The sequence below is a fragment of the Gymnoscopelus braueri genome, assembly GCF_963280865.1.
Source record: "Gymnoscopelus braueri genome assembly, chromosome: 22".
In the NCBI taxonomy this organism is placed as follows: Eukaryota; Metazoa; Chordata; class Actinopteri; order Myctophiformes; family Myctophidae; genus Gymnoscopelus; species Gymnoscopelus braueri.
This window is the reverse complement of record NC_137624.1, coordinates 11,485,703-11,499,724: the sequence shown is the minus strand read 5'-3', so window position 1 is coordinate 11,499,724 and position 14,022 is coordinate 11,485,703. Positions and strand designations below refer to the sequence as shown.

The window sequence follows — 14,022 nt, the reverse complement described above, 5'->3', positions numbered from 1 at the left end:
TTATATCTGCACTCTTCAGAGTTAAGGTCATACTGTGTGTAATGTTCATTTTACTTCTGATACATTTCTGGTGCCTACAACATTTCTGCGTGAGTGTCGGGGGCAGACACATGTATGTGAATGGTTATTATGAAACATATACCAGTGAAAGATGATATCCGAAATAACTTTTGTTTAATTAAAAAAGTGACACAGTATGAATCAATGAATACTGAGGCTTTTACCATTATGTGTAAAGAAGTAAATGGAATAAAAGTCAGAACAAAATCCTTATTACTGGCAGGCCTCCAGGTTGACCACTGTAACCTGCTCCCCAGCACACCTCCTTGCCCCCACCTCGCACTCTGTCATCGTCACGGCAACGCTCCCATCTGCCGGGGTGACACACAATTGGGTGGAATCTTCGGGGCATTCCGTGGGGTCCCGGCATACGCAGTTTGTCGCTGATTCTACAATTAAACACAGTCAAAAAAACGTAGCTGATTCTACAATTAAACACAAAGTATAGAGTCCCTAGTGTCCTGCTTTTAAGCATTTTTAATGAAATGTCTAATTTCATATTGTGAATTAAGATTGGAGATTTAATGCACGCACGCACGCACGCACGCACGCACGCACGCACGCACGCACGCACGCACGCACGCACGCACGCACGCACGCACGCACGCACGCACGCACGCACGCACGCACGCACGCACGCACGCACGCACGCACGCACGCACGCACGCACGCACGCACGCACGCACGCACGCACGCACGCACGCACACACACACACACACACACACACACACACACACACACACACACACACACACACACACACACACACACACACACACACACACACACACACACACACACACACACACACTAACCATTACACTTTTACGCTGGATTGCAGTTTTGGCAGGAAGTGAACGTTTCTGTTGGCCAATCACAGTCAGTGTCCTTCCTTGGCTAGAGTGAAGCTCCGCCCTAAACACTGCAGAGCTCCCAGCTGACAGGAGCCCAGGAGGCGCGTGCTGGAGCTCAGTCTAGCACACAGCTTCACTGATGGCCTGCAAGACACACACATTCATAAATAACAAGGTGTTCAGCTTGTAGAGCATCTACTTTCACTACCATAAATATTTAATCTTTTAATGTTTTTCCATACATCAATGCCCTATTCTATACTTTATACAAGCATATCTGCTATTCTCGCTATTTTGTAACAAGGTTTCCGCCCGACAACGGTGATAAAATTAAATATGAAATACAAGGTTACTGCCTGACAGCAACGACATATTATTTATTTATTTACACCTCCATATATATTGAAACAACAACAGGAGCATATACTCACTCGCACTGGAATGGCATTTTGCATACACACTGAGCCTTTCCTGCAGTCTGCCATGGTTTACAGTTAAGACCAGGTGGAGTGGTGGCAGCAACGTTTGGCACTGTTAGAGAAAAAGGCAACAGGAGTGATAATAATGTCAGTGGTTTTAAAACATTTTCATGTCAAGGACCCCCACATTGTATTTGGACGCACACCGCCATTTGAAAAGATTTTGACATTTTCAAGTTGAAAAATGTCATGTATTTACTTGCTTTACTTGTTTATTAGATTTTGGAAGAACTTTTAAGACCCCCAAAGGTCCATGAAATCCACTGGTAGATTTTCAAATATGTTTTTTTCTAAATTCACTTGTTTGTAGATGCATATCTTCTCTGTCGGTTGGAAACCTCATATGTCCAAAATTGGTACTTTTCTAGATTCAAATTCAAAAATGGCAAAAGTAGCAGATCTACAAGCTCAAAACGTGCCGCGTTTTGATCTTGTGGATCTGCTACTTTTGCGTGACGCTGTAGTATGATCAAGTAGGGCATTAATTTACGAGCAAAACACAAAAAGTGAAAATATGGAGATGAGAGGTTTCTGCCCGTCAGAAGTGAAGTGAAGCACCATACAGACTTCAGGTGTACCTTCCATGCACCTGGCCTCCTCTAGAGAGGGGGACCACTGGAGGCTGGGGTTGCAAATGCTCTCTGTCACGTGACCCTGTAAAGCTCCTCCCACCGGGCAGGACAGGGTCACCCTATCTCCGATCTGATAGGCTGCCTTGGTCGGTGTGAATGTGACATCACTGCTGAGTGGAGGAACCCCACATGTTGCACCTATGGGACACAGTTTGGAATTATTAAATTAACCACAGCATCCCTATTCTGGGCATGTAAAAATAGGCGAACATTCTGTGCGCCGATGTATAAGCTCACAACGCATCGCAACAGGACACATGAGCTTGTAGGTTGCCTATTTTCTGCAAGCAGATTTGTCAATAAATTATATAAGTGGTTAATGAAGACAGAGAGACAGAGAGAGAGAGAGGGTGGCAACACGTACTCTTGCAAACCATTTGTCCAGTCGTCCATTTCTGATTGTCAGTGCATTCAGCCACAGCATCTCCACTGAGGAAGTGGCCGTCTATGCAGCTGTATTCGATTCTATTCCCCACCAGGTAGAAATCTCTGGGGTTCTCAGCCAAAACACAACAAAGCACAAGACAACAGAAACACACATCGGTCATGAAATGATAAAATAGTGCATAGATGTAGCGCCCCTCTTTAAAGCGCGTTACAATGTTCATTACATTCACCCATTCACACACACTTTCACACACTGACGGCCACCATGAAAGGCACCAGTCTGTTCAGGAGCAAGAAACCACGTGAATCCTAGCATCCTAGCAAAATGATTCTCATGATTTTAGTGATACTGAGCTTGTAGATCGTCTATTTTCGCCGATGATATTAAGTGTAGAGCGAAAACAGGAGGGGGCCTAATAGACCCCTGGGGGACTCCAGTCAATTAAGTATATCAGGTTTATGTCATCGTGACTTCCAGTCATTATTTTGGGCTTTTGTCACTCTCTGGTGGCCTTTTCTGGTCACATTCAGCTTTTATGTGTGCCTTCTTGATAACTTGCACACCTGGTGTGTATGACGTTTGTCTCTCAGGCTTCACTGTTGTGTTCGACTCTTGTCTCTAAAGAATGGTACACCGAGTACGACTTTAGCCGTAACCTGAGAAATCGTGTTTTTTTTTTGGACATTGCTTTTCACTTGGATTACTTGTGTTTTGTTCTCCTGTATTTTGTTACTTTCGGTGAGGACTTCTGAGCGTTTGATTTTGGATTCATCTTCTGGTCTTCTTTGGGACTTCAATGGGTTTTCATTTTGCTGTGATAAACTTTTCTTTAATTGAACTGCAGTTGTCTCTACACTTGAGTCCCCAACCAGATGGTTAGTGCTGATGATTGCCGACCCTATTGGCTTAGTGCCGACACTAAGCCAATAGGAGTCGGGCATCGAACCGGGAACATTCCGATTCCAAGACGGCCTCTCTACCTCCTGAGCCACCGCTGCCTCATGACACTCCTCACTCAAACAAGATGGACGCCACCTACTGTAGGTATGTTGGTGTGCACTGCTCTTTGTGTTTAACCTTCTTTCATATTCTTTTATATATTCTTCCTCTAGCGATGGTCCTTTATTTGTTATCTACATGCAATGCTATACAGTACAATGCTGCTGACATACATTGATAAAACATTAGACTACTGCTACGTTTGGTTCATTTACACTGGGGTCTTTTGTGATTTTTTTTAATGGTTTCCAACATTTTCATGAATCACGTACTGTGTACAGTAGTGCAGTGACAGTAATGACAACCCAGGAAAATCCTTCCTTACCACAACATATCCATTCCTCAGGGCTGGAGGCGCTCCACACACACACACACACACACACACACACACACACACACACACACACACACACACACACACACACACACACACACACACACACACACACCCCAGATTCAGTGGCCATAAAATTCCATGTTATGTAGTATTTCAGATATACTTGGCTCTAACAATTTTGATGTAATCCTATGAATGCAGATACACTTCTGTGGATTTAGTTTTGTTTTGTGTGTGCACTTGCTTATTTCAGAGTGTGTTTCCTTACTGTAAGTAGTGTATATCTGGGTCTTCGCATGCTGAGGTTTCATTTTCCATACCGATACAATGCTGTCCTCCTCTGCTGGGGGCGGGGTTATTGCAGCTACGGGCTCTCGACCTTTGACCTCCAGAGCAGGAGCTCCATGACGACCAACAGCTCCAGCTTCCATGGATTACTCCTAAAAGAACAATATCCACGTTAACAAGATAATATATACGGTAGCCTATATACAAGTTGTGAGCTTCTTATTATTTTTTTGGCTCGAAACACCATCATTTGACAAAGTATAAATCAGTCTTTTGTGTGGTGTCAGTGGGTCCAAAGCCGGTCAATCAGACTTCACTACTAGTTTATTGTGTGACTGTGAATGGTGTGTATCAGTGGTTATCAAACATGTTAAGGACTCCTTAAGTGATATATTATTTTGCCACAAACCCCAAAAGATTTTGTGCCAGGGACCCCCATAAGATATTTATCAACATTTGTCAACATCTTTAAAAACTATAGCCAATCTACAAGCTCACATTGCCTTGTGTCGTGACACGTTGAGAGCTTGTAGATGAGTGATTTTCAAATAGCCAAAAAATAAAATGTGGCCTCATTTTGCTGGGGACCCCCTGGAACCCCCCTTCAAGGACGCCTGGGGGTCTCAAGGAAGCTAAGGTCCCATTTGGTTCTAATTGTGCACTCTCAGAGTTAAATAAACAGCGTATACATTGGGTTCCCAGAGATAACATTTGTCATAGGGGTCTGTGGCCAAATGCATGTCAAACTGGGGGTCCCTGGAAAAGAATAAAAAAGGAGAATCACTGTATATTACCAGGGGGTTCACCAGTGACTGTCCCCCTCTCACAGGCCAGTCCTGAGCTGCCAGGCCTACAGACACAGGAACACTGTGTGTCCGTCAGGAGAGGCTGGCCGTTGTTGCCACAGGGACCACAGTGACAGGGGTGCTCCTCAGCCAGAAGCTCCTCTAGCGCCCTCTTCAGGAGCATCTTCTTCAGGCCAGCACAACGCACCTCCTTCACCAGCTCATACAAGGGACGCAGCTGTGAGTGACAACATGTAGGCTGTGAGTGACAACATTTAGACATAACATGTTGAATGATGATGATAATGTGCAAAATCTCTGTCCGTGTATGCATGTGTCTGTAGTTTTATAATGATGAAGAAAAGACAATACAGCTGGCATAAATGGATTTTATGTATGCAATGAAACAAAATATCAAATCAATAGCTATTCTAGTCTAGTCTATTGTTTCTTTCTTCATGTTTCTTTTATTTCCTTTCTATGTAAAAGCACTTTGTAGCCTTCTTAGGGAAGGTGCTACAGTATATAAATAAATATTATTACTATGTATAAAATATTATTATGCCAAAAAACACACACAATTGGACAAAAAAAAGAAATATCTGCAATTGCGCCCAAGAAAACCTGTTGACGCCTTTGAGGAAATTTGTGTGTTGTGAGATGTTGTAGATTTGCTATTTTAGAAACATTTTGAAAATGTTTGAAAAATGTGGAATACTTTTTGGAAACTTTTACACAAATACATATCAATTTGGGGGCCCTTGACATGAAAATGTTTGAGAACCACTGAAATAGAATTTGTGAACAGGCGGGCTAGATGACGCTCACATGAATGACACTTTCAGCGGGTCAGGGCCTTGAGAGAGTACGAATGTAACCAAATGGACCCTTTGTACACTCTCAGAGTTACAAATGGATAAATAAACACTGTCAGGACTTTACAGTAGGTAGGTTTTAAAATGTCCGTCCATGGTACCTTCTGGTTGATGACATCAGGGAAGTCTTTGACAGAGGAGGCCCACGTGGCATAAGAGTCTCTGTTAGCTTCTGGGTTCTCCAGATCCAGAACGCCCAGGGCTCCTGAGAAGGCCGGGTCCCCGCCGATGGTGTTGGTCTTCACAGACAGATGTTGTAAGTCATGCCCTGCAAGAAAGATGCCAGTTGACTGTTTGGTTTCACATCGGTTTTAGATTAAATGTAATCCCAAAGTCGCTGAATTGTATTCAACGTAAAGATTCTACTGAACAATTGCAGCATACATTGTGTACGTACAGTATATAATTCAGAAGATTTTACTGTAAGTTACTGTGTTAAATTTAAAACTTACCACTGCTTGATTTTAGAGCCTGAGTAAGTTTTTCACATGTAGTTTTGACTTTCTTCCAGAATAAACGACGTTTCACCTTCCTCCAGCACCGTTGGTAATCTATGTCTGTTGTATATGGACAAGAGAGGAGGCAATTTGAAGTGACACCTTTATATACCTGTCAAAGCACCAAACTGAGTCAATTCACATTCCACTAGTCGCTCTGCATAACTACAGCGTCTTGTCAGAACTCTCCAAAATAAGTTGAATAATGTATCTCTTTGAGGTCCACTGGTACCAATGCCAGATGTTTAGGTCTGATCATGTTTAGTTTTTGACCATTTTGTCAAAAAGCACAAAATCTATTCTAATCACTCCCCATCTCTCTCTCTCTCGTTTCCTCTCTACCTACTGTACTATTAATAAAGGCATAAAAAGCCAATAAATCTTTAAAAATAAATAAAATCAGATGCTTTATTGCCGATGCCAACGTTGTAGAAAAAAGCAGAATAATGCCTGATAAATCGACCAGACCGATGTGGGTGCACTTTGTTCATGATGTGAAAGGGAACATTCTTCTATCTACTTACTGGATTGCTTCATTGCATTCAGGTCAAAATCCAGCAGGGCTTGGTACTCCCCTCCCAGAGAGCCCTCTGACATGTAGTGGGTGCCGTAGGTCTGTAGGAGCTGCCGGTAGGCTGAGTAGTCGTAGGTCAGTGGCAACGCAGCCAGGCCTTTCCAGAAGCCCTCAGCCAGTGGGAGGTACTGCAGAGCGGAGTTCTGGAACTGGGCGAGCTGCACTCGGTTCTTCAGGATTAGAAGCTTGTGAGCCTTATTGGGATGGATAGACACACTGTAAGGTCATTTCCAAGTGAATAGAATTCCAGTGGTGTAAAGTAACTAAGTACATTCACTCAAGTACTGTACTTAAGTACAATTTTTAGGTATTTTTTACTTTACTGGAGTTTTTCCAATTTTCTGTGCTTTTACTTATACGCAAATATTGTACTTTTACTCCACTACAATTATTAGTTACTAGTTACTTCGTAGATTTTGATTATAATTACAAAACATATATTAACTACTTAAGCCCTATTTACATTTCGGCCATTTGAAAATAGCTCACAACTGTAGAATTCATATAATTGGTCCTCACTAATGCTCATGACACTCGGTCTGTGTCTCATAGAAGGGATGTGGACACTTCAGAAAGCCGCTTACCAGTGACATCATCATTAGGAAGGTTTTTTCCCCTCTTTTTTTTCAAAGAATATTTAAAATGTATTTTTTTAATTAACGGGAAAACAATGGCTTCCATTATAGCTTGCTAACTTTCCAGGAACAGAAAGCCTGCCGTTTCTATTAGCTTGGATTTCCCATCGATGATGTCACTGGTAGGCGGGTTTCTGAACTGAACCTCCTGAGACACAGACCGAATAGACGAAAATGGGACCTTATTATAATGAGGATTAGTGAGGACCAATTATTGCCAGACCCAGGTGGTCGGCCTACATGAGGCTTTGTCTGTCGGTCGGTCGGTCGGTCGGTCGGTCTGTCCCTCTTTTCCTCTGCACACACGTCATGCGAAGTCCGGCCATTCAGATTTCAACCACTAGGTGTCTGGCAGTGCTCCGAGGAGCACCTTTTCTAGTATGAAAAGATAGGTCGAAAACAGATGACGTCATCCTTTAAGTAGTAAGCCACTACTTCACCCCAGCTGATCTACAAACTCACAGTAATGTGTGCTTGCTGACCTTGGTTTCAGAGAGCTCTTTGTGGAAGGTGCGTCGGTCGTGTATGAACAGAGCATTGGACTGGATGTGCTGCATGTAGGACCAGGAGCTGTCATAGGTCTCATCGCTCTCCTCATTGTTTACTTGCACCTGGAGCATTAAGAACACACTTCAACTGTCTGCATTCTGCTCAGACCATTCACTACTGCAGGGCTCTAGTGTAATTACATGTAACTGCTCAAATTTGACTTCAAGTAACTCCAATCAATCAAGATTTATTTATGTACAGTATCTAATTCACCCTGTCTAATATACAGTAAAATCTTTATACTTACTGTGGAGAAGTCAACCTTTTCTAACTGAGCTGTGGGCAGTGATTAACCACTTAAACCCTAGTTGACCGGGGTTCCCCAGGGCTCTTCTGTTGGTCCCCTCCTTTTTCTCCTCTACACCAAATCTCTTTGCGCAAAATAGTCTATCTCTACAAACTCGAAACCGCCTTGTGAGTTTGTAGAGCTGCAGAATGTTCGCCTCAGAATAGGGACACTTGGGTTCATGTGGTTAAAAGACGCAGGGTATCACTTACCTCAAAGTTGTATCTGAGGATACTCTGTGGCAGTCTGTAAAATACTCTATGGTCTCCACTGAACACCTTTCTGCACTGGCCTCCAAATCTTAGAGTGTCAATGACCCCCAACTTCAACTTTCCAGTTAACACATCATATCTGTATGAGGAGAGGAGAGGAGAGGAGAGGAGAGGAGAGGAGAGGAGAGGAGAGGAGAAAGGCGATAACGTGAAATAACGTGAGTATAACATAATAAAATAGAGTATAACACAACATACAATAACACAACTTAACATACAGTAATGATAAAATATAATAGCATAACAAACAATGTAAACATATTGAATAGTTTTGTACAGTATAATATTCAAACATTTTACGGATAATTTCTGTAAATAATACAGACAACTAGAAAAAGTGCTCCTTGGAGCACAGGTCTCCACCACATACAGTACAGTATAGACCCAGTCCAGTACCTACTTTATAGAAGTTACACAAATGAATGATAATGATTTATTGATAAGCCCTAAGCATTTTTACAGTTTAACCCATTAAAAAGCCCGTCAGCAGAACCTACTGCAGTACCAATTCCACACTTTTGAGTGGACTTTTGACTCGAATTATAATAATAATAATAACTATATTGTAAACCACAGTTCACACCCACATGTCTGATACATGTGTCCAATTCTGTGTCCAATCCTTCTGCTGCTGTGTGTTATTAAAAGTGTTGCATAGTGAGTGCTGACGGTGCCATGTCATTATTTAGACAGCCCATTATTCTGACGTCCCGTAACCCCCATGTTACACTGCATGCTACACAGGTTACACTACATGCACTTTTGAATGGCCAGACAGACAAAAACAAACCTTTAAATGCAGTCCATTTATAATACAATAATAATCATAAAAATAATATGAATGTATTATATTTTCAGTGGAAAACATACATTTGTTTCTAGTCAGCAGTTTTAGTGTTGTCACAAATATATACGTTTTTCAATCCATCTGAATATTTGCTGGACTATTGATACTGTACCAATCATGCCTCCACCTATGTATCTTCTTGTTACTGCATAGTGCACACACACACACACACACACACACACACACACACACACACACACACACACACACACACACACACACACACACACACACACACAGCCAGAGAACCACTTGTACTGCTATTTAGCACCATTTACAGTATATCTAGTGTGAAACAAATTTCAACATAAAGTTGATGATGAAATTGACCACTTCTGTAACTGATCAGTTCTCTCTTATTTTATCTTTTTGTTATCAGTTTCCTCCCATAACATAAAAAAGGCAAGTATAGTCAAAATATGAGATTTCATAAGCCATGTGCAGTACAATACTGGTTTGTAAAAAAGACCGTAGGGGTCTTGCCCTATAGATTGTATTGTATTTATTTGATTGAGCTTTCACTACTTATCATTATGATTATTTATTTAATCACAAATATGAGGGCCGCTGTAATCAAAGGGGAATTTTGGACCACTGTTTTTTTACCTTTTCTATGATGTTATGATATCCTAGGATGAATGGTACAGTAGAAAAATTACATAACTCAATCCCGGGTCCGCCACAGCTAAAAACGCACGCCAATAGGCCTTGCGCTAGATCGCATATTTCTTTTTTATTTTATTTTATTTTTTAGATCTGACGTAATAGTGACAGAACACTATGGAACGTGATTGTCTTGAATGCGCCCTACCGGAAGTCCTGTATGTACTTCCAGACATCAAACAGTTAACTGCAGCCGAGAGAGAAACAGTGCTTTTTCACACATTAACCACATCATCTTTGCGCAAAGCAACACCTACGTAGAGATCAGTTAGACCTTGTTCTCACGAAACACATGAACATCTGTGGTCAACATTACTTTCAATACATAGAAAAACAGCCTTTACATGTTGCACTTATGGGGGTGGGTATGTGTACTGTATGTCCTGGGCTACAGTGCCAGTTATGAAGTGACTCTGCCACAGTTAAAAGAACCACCATGAGACTGATGTGAATTTTTTTGAGTGGCCTTTTTTTCTTCCTCTGCCTAGTGGAAATGTGCGTGCAAAAGTTCACGGAATAAAAGCAGGTTATTTACTTGTGACCAATAAAAGCCAGCTAGTCCCTATGTTTGGGAAACCATTATATTAGTAATAGGCAATGTAGTATACTGTACCCTCTGTCTGTGAAATCAGAGTTGGGTGGGGTTTGGTTCATGTCACACACATGGTGGCTGGTGTCCACATCACAGCTTCTCTCGTCCAGGCCGTCCTCACAGTCTTGGTCCCCATTACACACTAGAGACGGGCTGATACACCGACCTGCAGCAAGAGTCATCACTGTCAAAATATGGTCCCAGCAACATAGATATCCACTACTAAAACAGACACTTTAAAAAATATAGTGATTGCCTGACAATGAAAAGGGTATTTAATGAGATGCTGAATGATAAACTTAAGCCACCGACATATAAAGTATACTGTATATACACAAGTATGAATGGTCCTTTTCAGGCATTTTTCATTTGTGACATTTATCTTCATAAATGTTAATGGAATAGCCTGACCCCTGCATCAGCGTTTTTATATTTAAACTAATGGTGAATGCTGAAAGATCAGGAGACTTCACTTTCTGTTCATTCATCCCTACAACCAAGATGTACTCAGAGGCCATAAGCTCGATGACACAAACTTTATATTCCATCTCTGCCCAAAATAGCGAATCTACAAGCTCACAACGCATAGCTTGAGCTTAAGTAGACTGAGCTTGTGCAGCTCATAGAGAAGTATAAATAAGGCTGAACGTGTTCTGGCCCTACCTGAAGTGCAGCGGAACCGTTCTCTACAACCGGGGTCCAGGGGACATCCTTTTTCAGCAACACATGGCATAATTTCAGTGGCGGCTCCTGGGCATGGCATGCCATTATACTGAGCATACACCTGCACTCGCCGAGTGCGAACCTGGACAGGAACAAAAGAAACAGAACTAGAAAAAGTGCTTCTCGGAGCACAGGTCTCCACCAGGTCAGGTAGGTTATTGTGAGGCAGCAATGTTCGAAATTCACCGATCAGGATGGAATATGAAAAATCGGACAGATCCGACTTGACCACATGACTATTATAGATAGTGTGTACTGATTTGTGTGATGTTTGGACAAAATCTGTTAATATAAAAAAATGTGTTAAAATGTGTGCAGAAATCGGCCTCCTGGTGACACTATACCAGGACAACGTGAAAAGGGTTGCATGTGTTCATCAGCCTAGTGGGAATGTGCATGCAAAGTTTCAATTCAATCGGACGCTGCGTTTATGATTTGAGGCATTTTGTTCAAAACAAGCCACTCCTGCAAACTTTAGATGCCAATCTTAGCCTACAGGATGGATTATGAAAAATCGGACAGATCAGCGTTGACACACACTCTCTCTCTCTCTCTCTCTCTCATACACACACACACACACACACACACACACACACACACACACACACACACACACACACACACACACACACACACACACACACACACACTAGACAATAAACCACTCCGACCAACCTACTTAGTAAGAAATTAAGTGCTACACAGGTCAGTCATATTGCTTCTCATAGGTAGGCCCAATGATAAACAAAACACAAGTAAGATGGAGGACGGGTGTCACATCTTTGATGACCTAACTAATCAGAGCTGGATCCCAGGGGCCCAAAGGTGAGCGGGGTCTATGAAATTGGGCCGACTTACTGTACACCCACTGTTCCCACAGAGGCACACTTTACAAACAAAGGCAAAGTGGGCGAGTAGGGCTCAGAGCATTAAGACTCCACAAGGGCTCATTCAAGTCAGTCAGAACTTGTGACCCAATGGGATTTTTGTACCCAGAGTCCAAATGGTCATAAGAATCAGGCTCACACACTTTATCTCTTCCCCTTATGTTAAAGATGTGGTCTGTGGTCTGTTAAAACTATACACCTCTATACACCCCTATTTAAAGAAAGAAAAGTGGGGTCAGATACTTTTAAGTGCTGTGGACTCATATTTGGTCAACAATTGAATGGGTTCTGATAGTGAATCAAAATTTTGTGTAATTTGCTGAACATTTTTTCAGTACATATAAAGTTTCCAAACTTCCTTTGTGGTCCCTTCTGTGGTCACTGTGCTCTGCATGGTCGATGTCAACACGTTTAATGTGTGTGTGGGGGTGGGTGGGTGCATCTCCACGCGTGTGCACGTTTGCATAACATAAGGTCTGAGAAAGTTTTGTACTTCCTTAATGCTGCAGCATTGTGCCAAATGAGCCACAGGCAGACATGGTCATATTTTGCTAATCCAGTATCATTATGGTTATCTAGCTCATGTAATAAGTTTGATATAGCTAATCAATACAGGATCAGCAAATACAACAAAGTTACTATTTATACTCAACAACAGTTACTTTTCAAGCCTCTCATACTTACGATGTCTACAGATATTTTTGCCAAGCCAGACTTGACAAAGAAGGTGAGAAAGAAGGATGGAGACAGAGGAAAGAGGGGGGACACTGACAGTGTAGAGTTGGAGGAGAGAATGGTGGACAACATCTATGAGAGTGTGGATGACATCGTCTCTGGACCACAGGAGGACATGAGGGACAACGCAGCAGGAAGACAGACTCAGGGTGAGTTTGATAAAGTTGTGAATCGTTGTCAAGGTGATTTCTCTGTTTAAACTGGAAAAATACTACAGTAGGCATTGTCTTTCTTTCAAAAAAAAGAGAGAGATGTTGTTCACTTCTAGAAGGGCTTTTAGACTCTCTAGTCTTGTTTTTCTCTCTCTCTCAGTCGCTGCACATCTAGTAGCTGTACTTTCTGTTACACTTTCTGTTGGTTGGTTGCAACCAGTTGTTTTGTCATTATTCCATAAGCCATATGTATTGGCAGTTTTAACGTGTTTTTCCATAACAATGTCTATCACAATATTATCCCTTTGGCTGATACAACCTAAAATACTGTTTTAGAAATACTTTAAGAGCTGATATCTTCTACTCAGTTAAATAAATGATGCTGTGTGTTGGTTTCTTATAAATGCAAATAGACAGTTGTGTAGAACCAGAGTGTGTGCTCATTCAACGTGCGTGCATCATCTAGGTTGGCTCTGTGGTGCCTGGTGTGTGTGTGTGTGTGTGTGTGTGTGTGTGTGTGTGTGTGTGTGTGTGTGTGTGTGTGTGTGTGTGTGTGTGTGTGTGTGTGTGTGTGTGTGTGTGTGTGTGTGTGTGTGTGTGTGTGTGTGTGTGTGTGTGTGTGTGTGTGTGTGTGTGTGTGTGTGCGCAGTGCGTGCGTGTCTTTTTATCTCTTCCCCTAATGTTAAAGATGTGGTCTGTTAAAACTATACACCCCTATACAGCCCTATTTAAAGAAGGGCTTTTAGACTCTCTAGTCTTGTTTTTCTTTCTCTCCCAGTCGCTGCACATCTATTAGCTGTACTTTCTGTTACAGGACAGCGCTCTAAAAGAGAGAGAAGGCATTTTATAGTTGTTGGTGCTGGGTGTCTGGGGATGCTGTTTCTTATGCTGCTGGGTGTGATCACTGGCCTG

At 42.1% G+C, this 14,022-nt stretch overlaps 1 pseudogene across 1 annotated transcript; it reads right to left on the bottom strand.

The window, feature by feature from the left end:
• Positions 1–95: 95 nt before the first annotated feature.
• LOC308078834 (complement component C7-like) lies at positions 96–12,617 on the bottom strand (annotated as a pseudogene). The gene is made up of 16 exons: positions 12,579–12,617; positions 11,277–11,418; positions 10,635–10,779; positions 8,452–8,590; positions 7,887–8,015; positions 6,716–6,963; positions 6,151–6,260; positions 5,800–5,966; positions 4,833–5,061; positions 4,019–4,190; positions 2,672–2,693; positions 2,391–2,523; positions 1,973–2,164; positions 1,347–1,446; positions 901–1,059; positions 96–371 (listed from the first exon to the last, which is right to left on the bottom strand). The product of its transcript is annotated as a complement component C7-like (transcript).
• Positions 12,618–14,022: the final 1,405 nt, after the last annotated feature.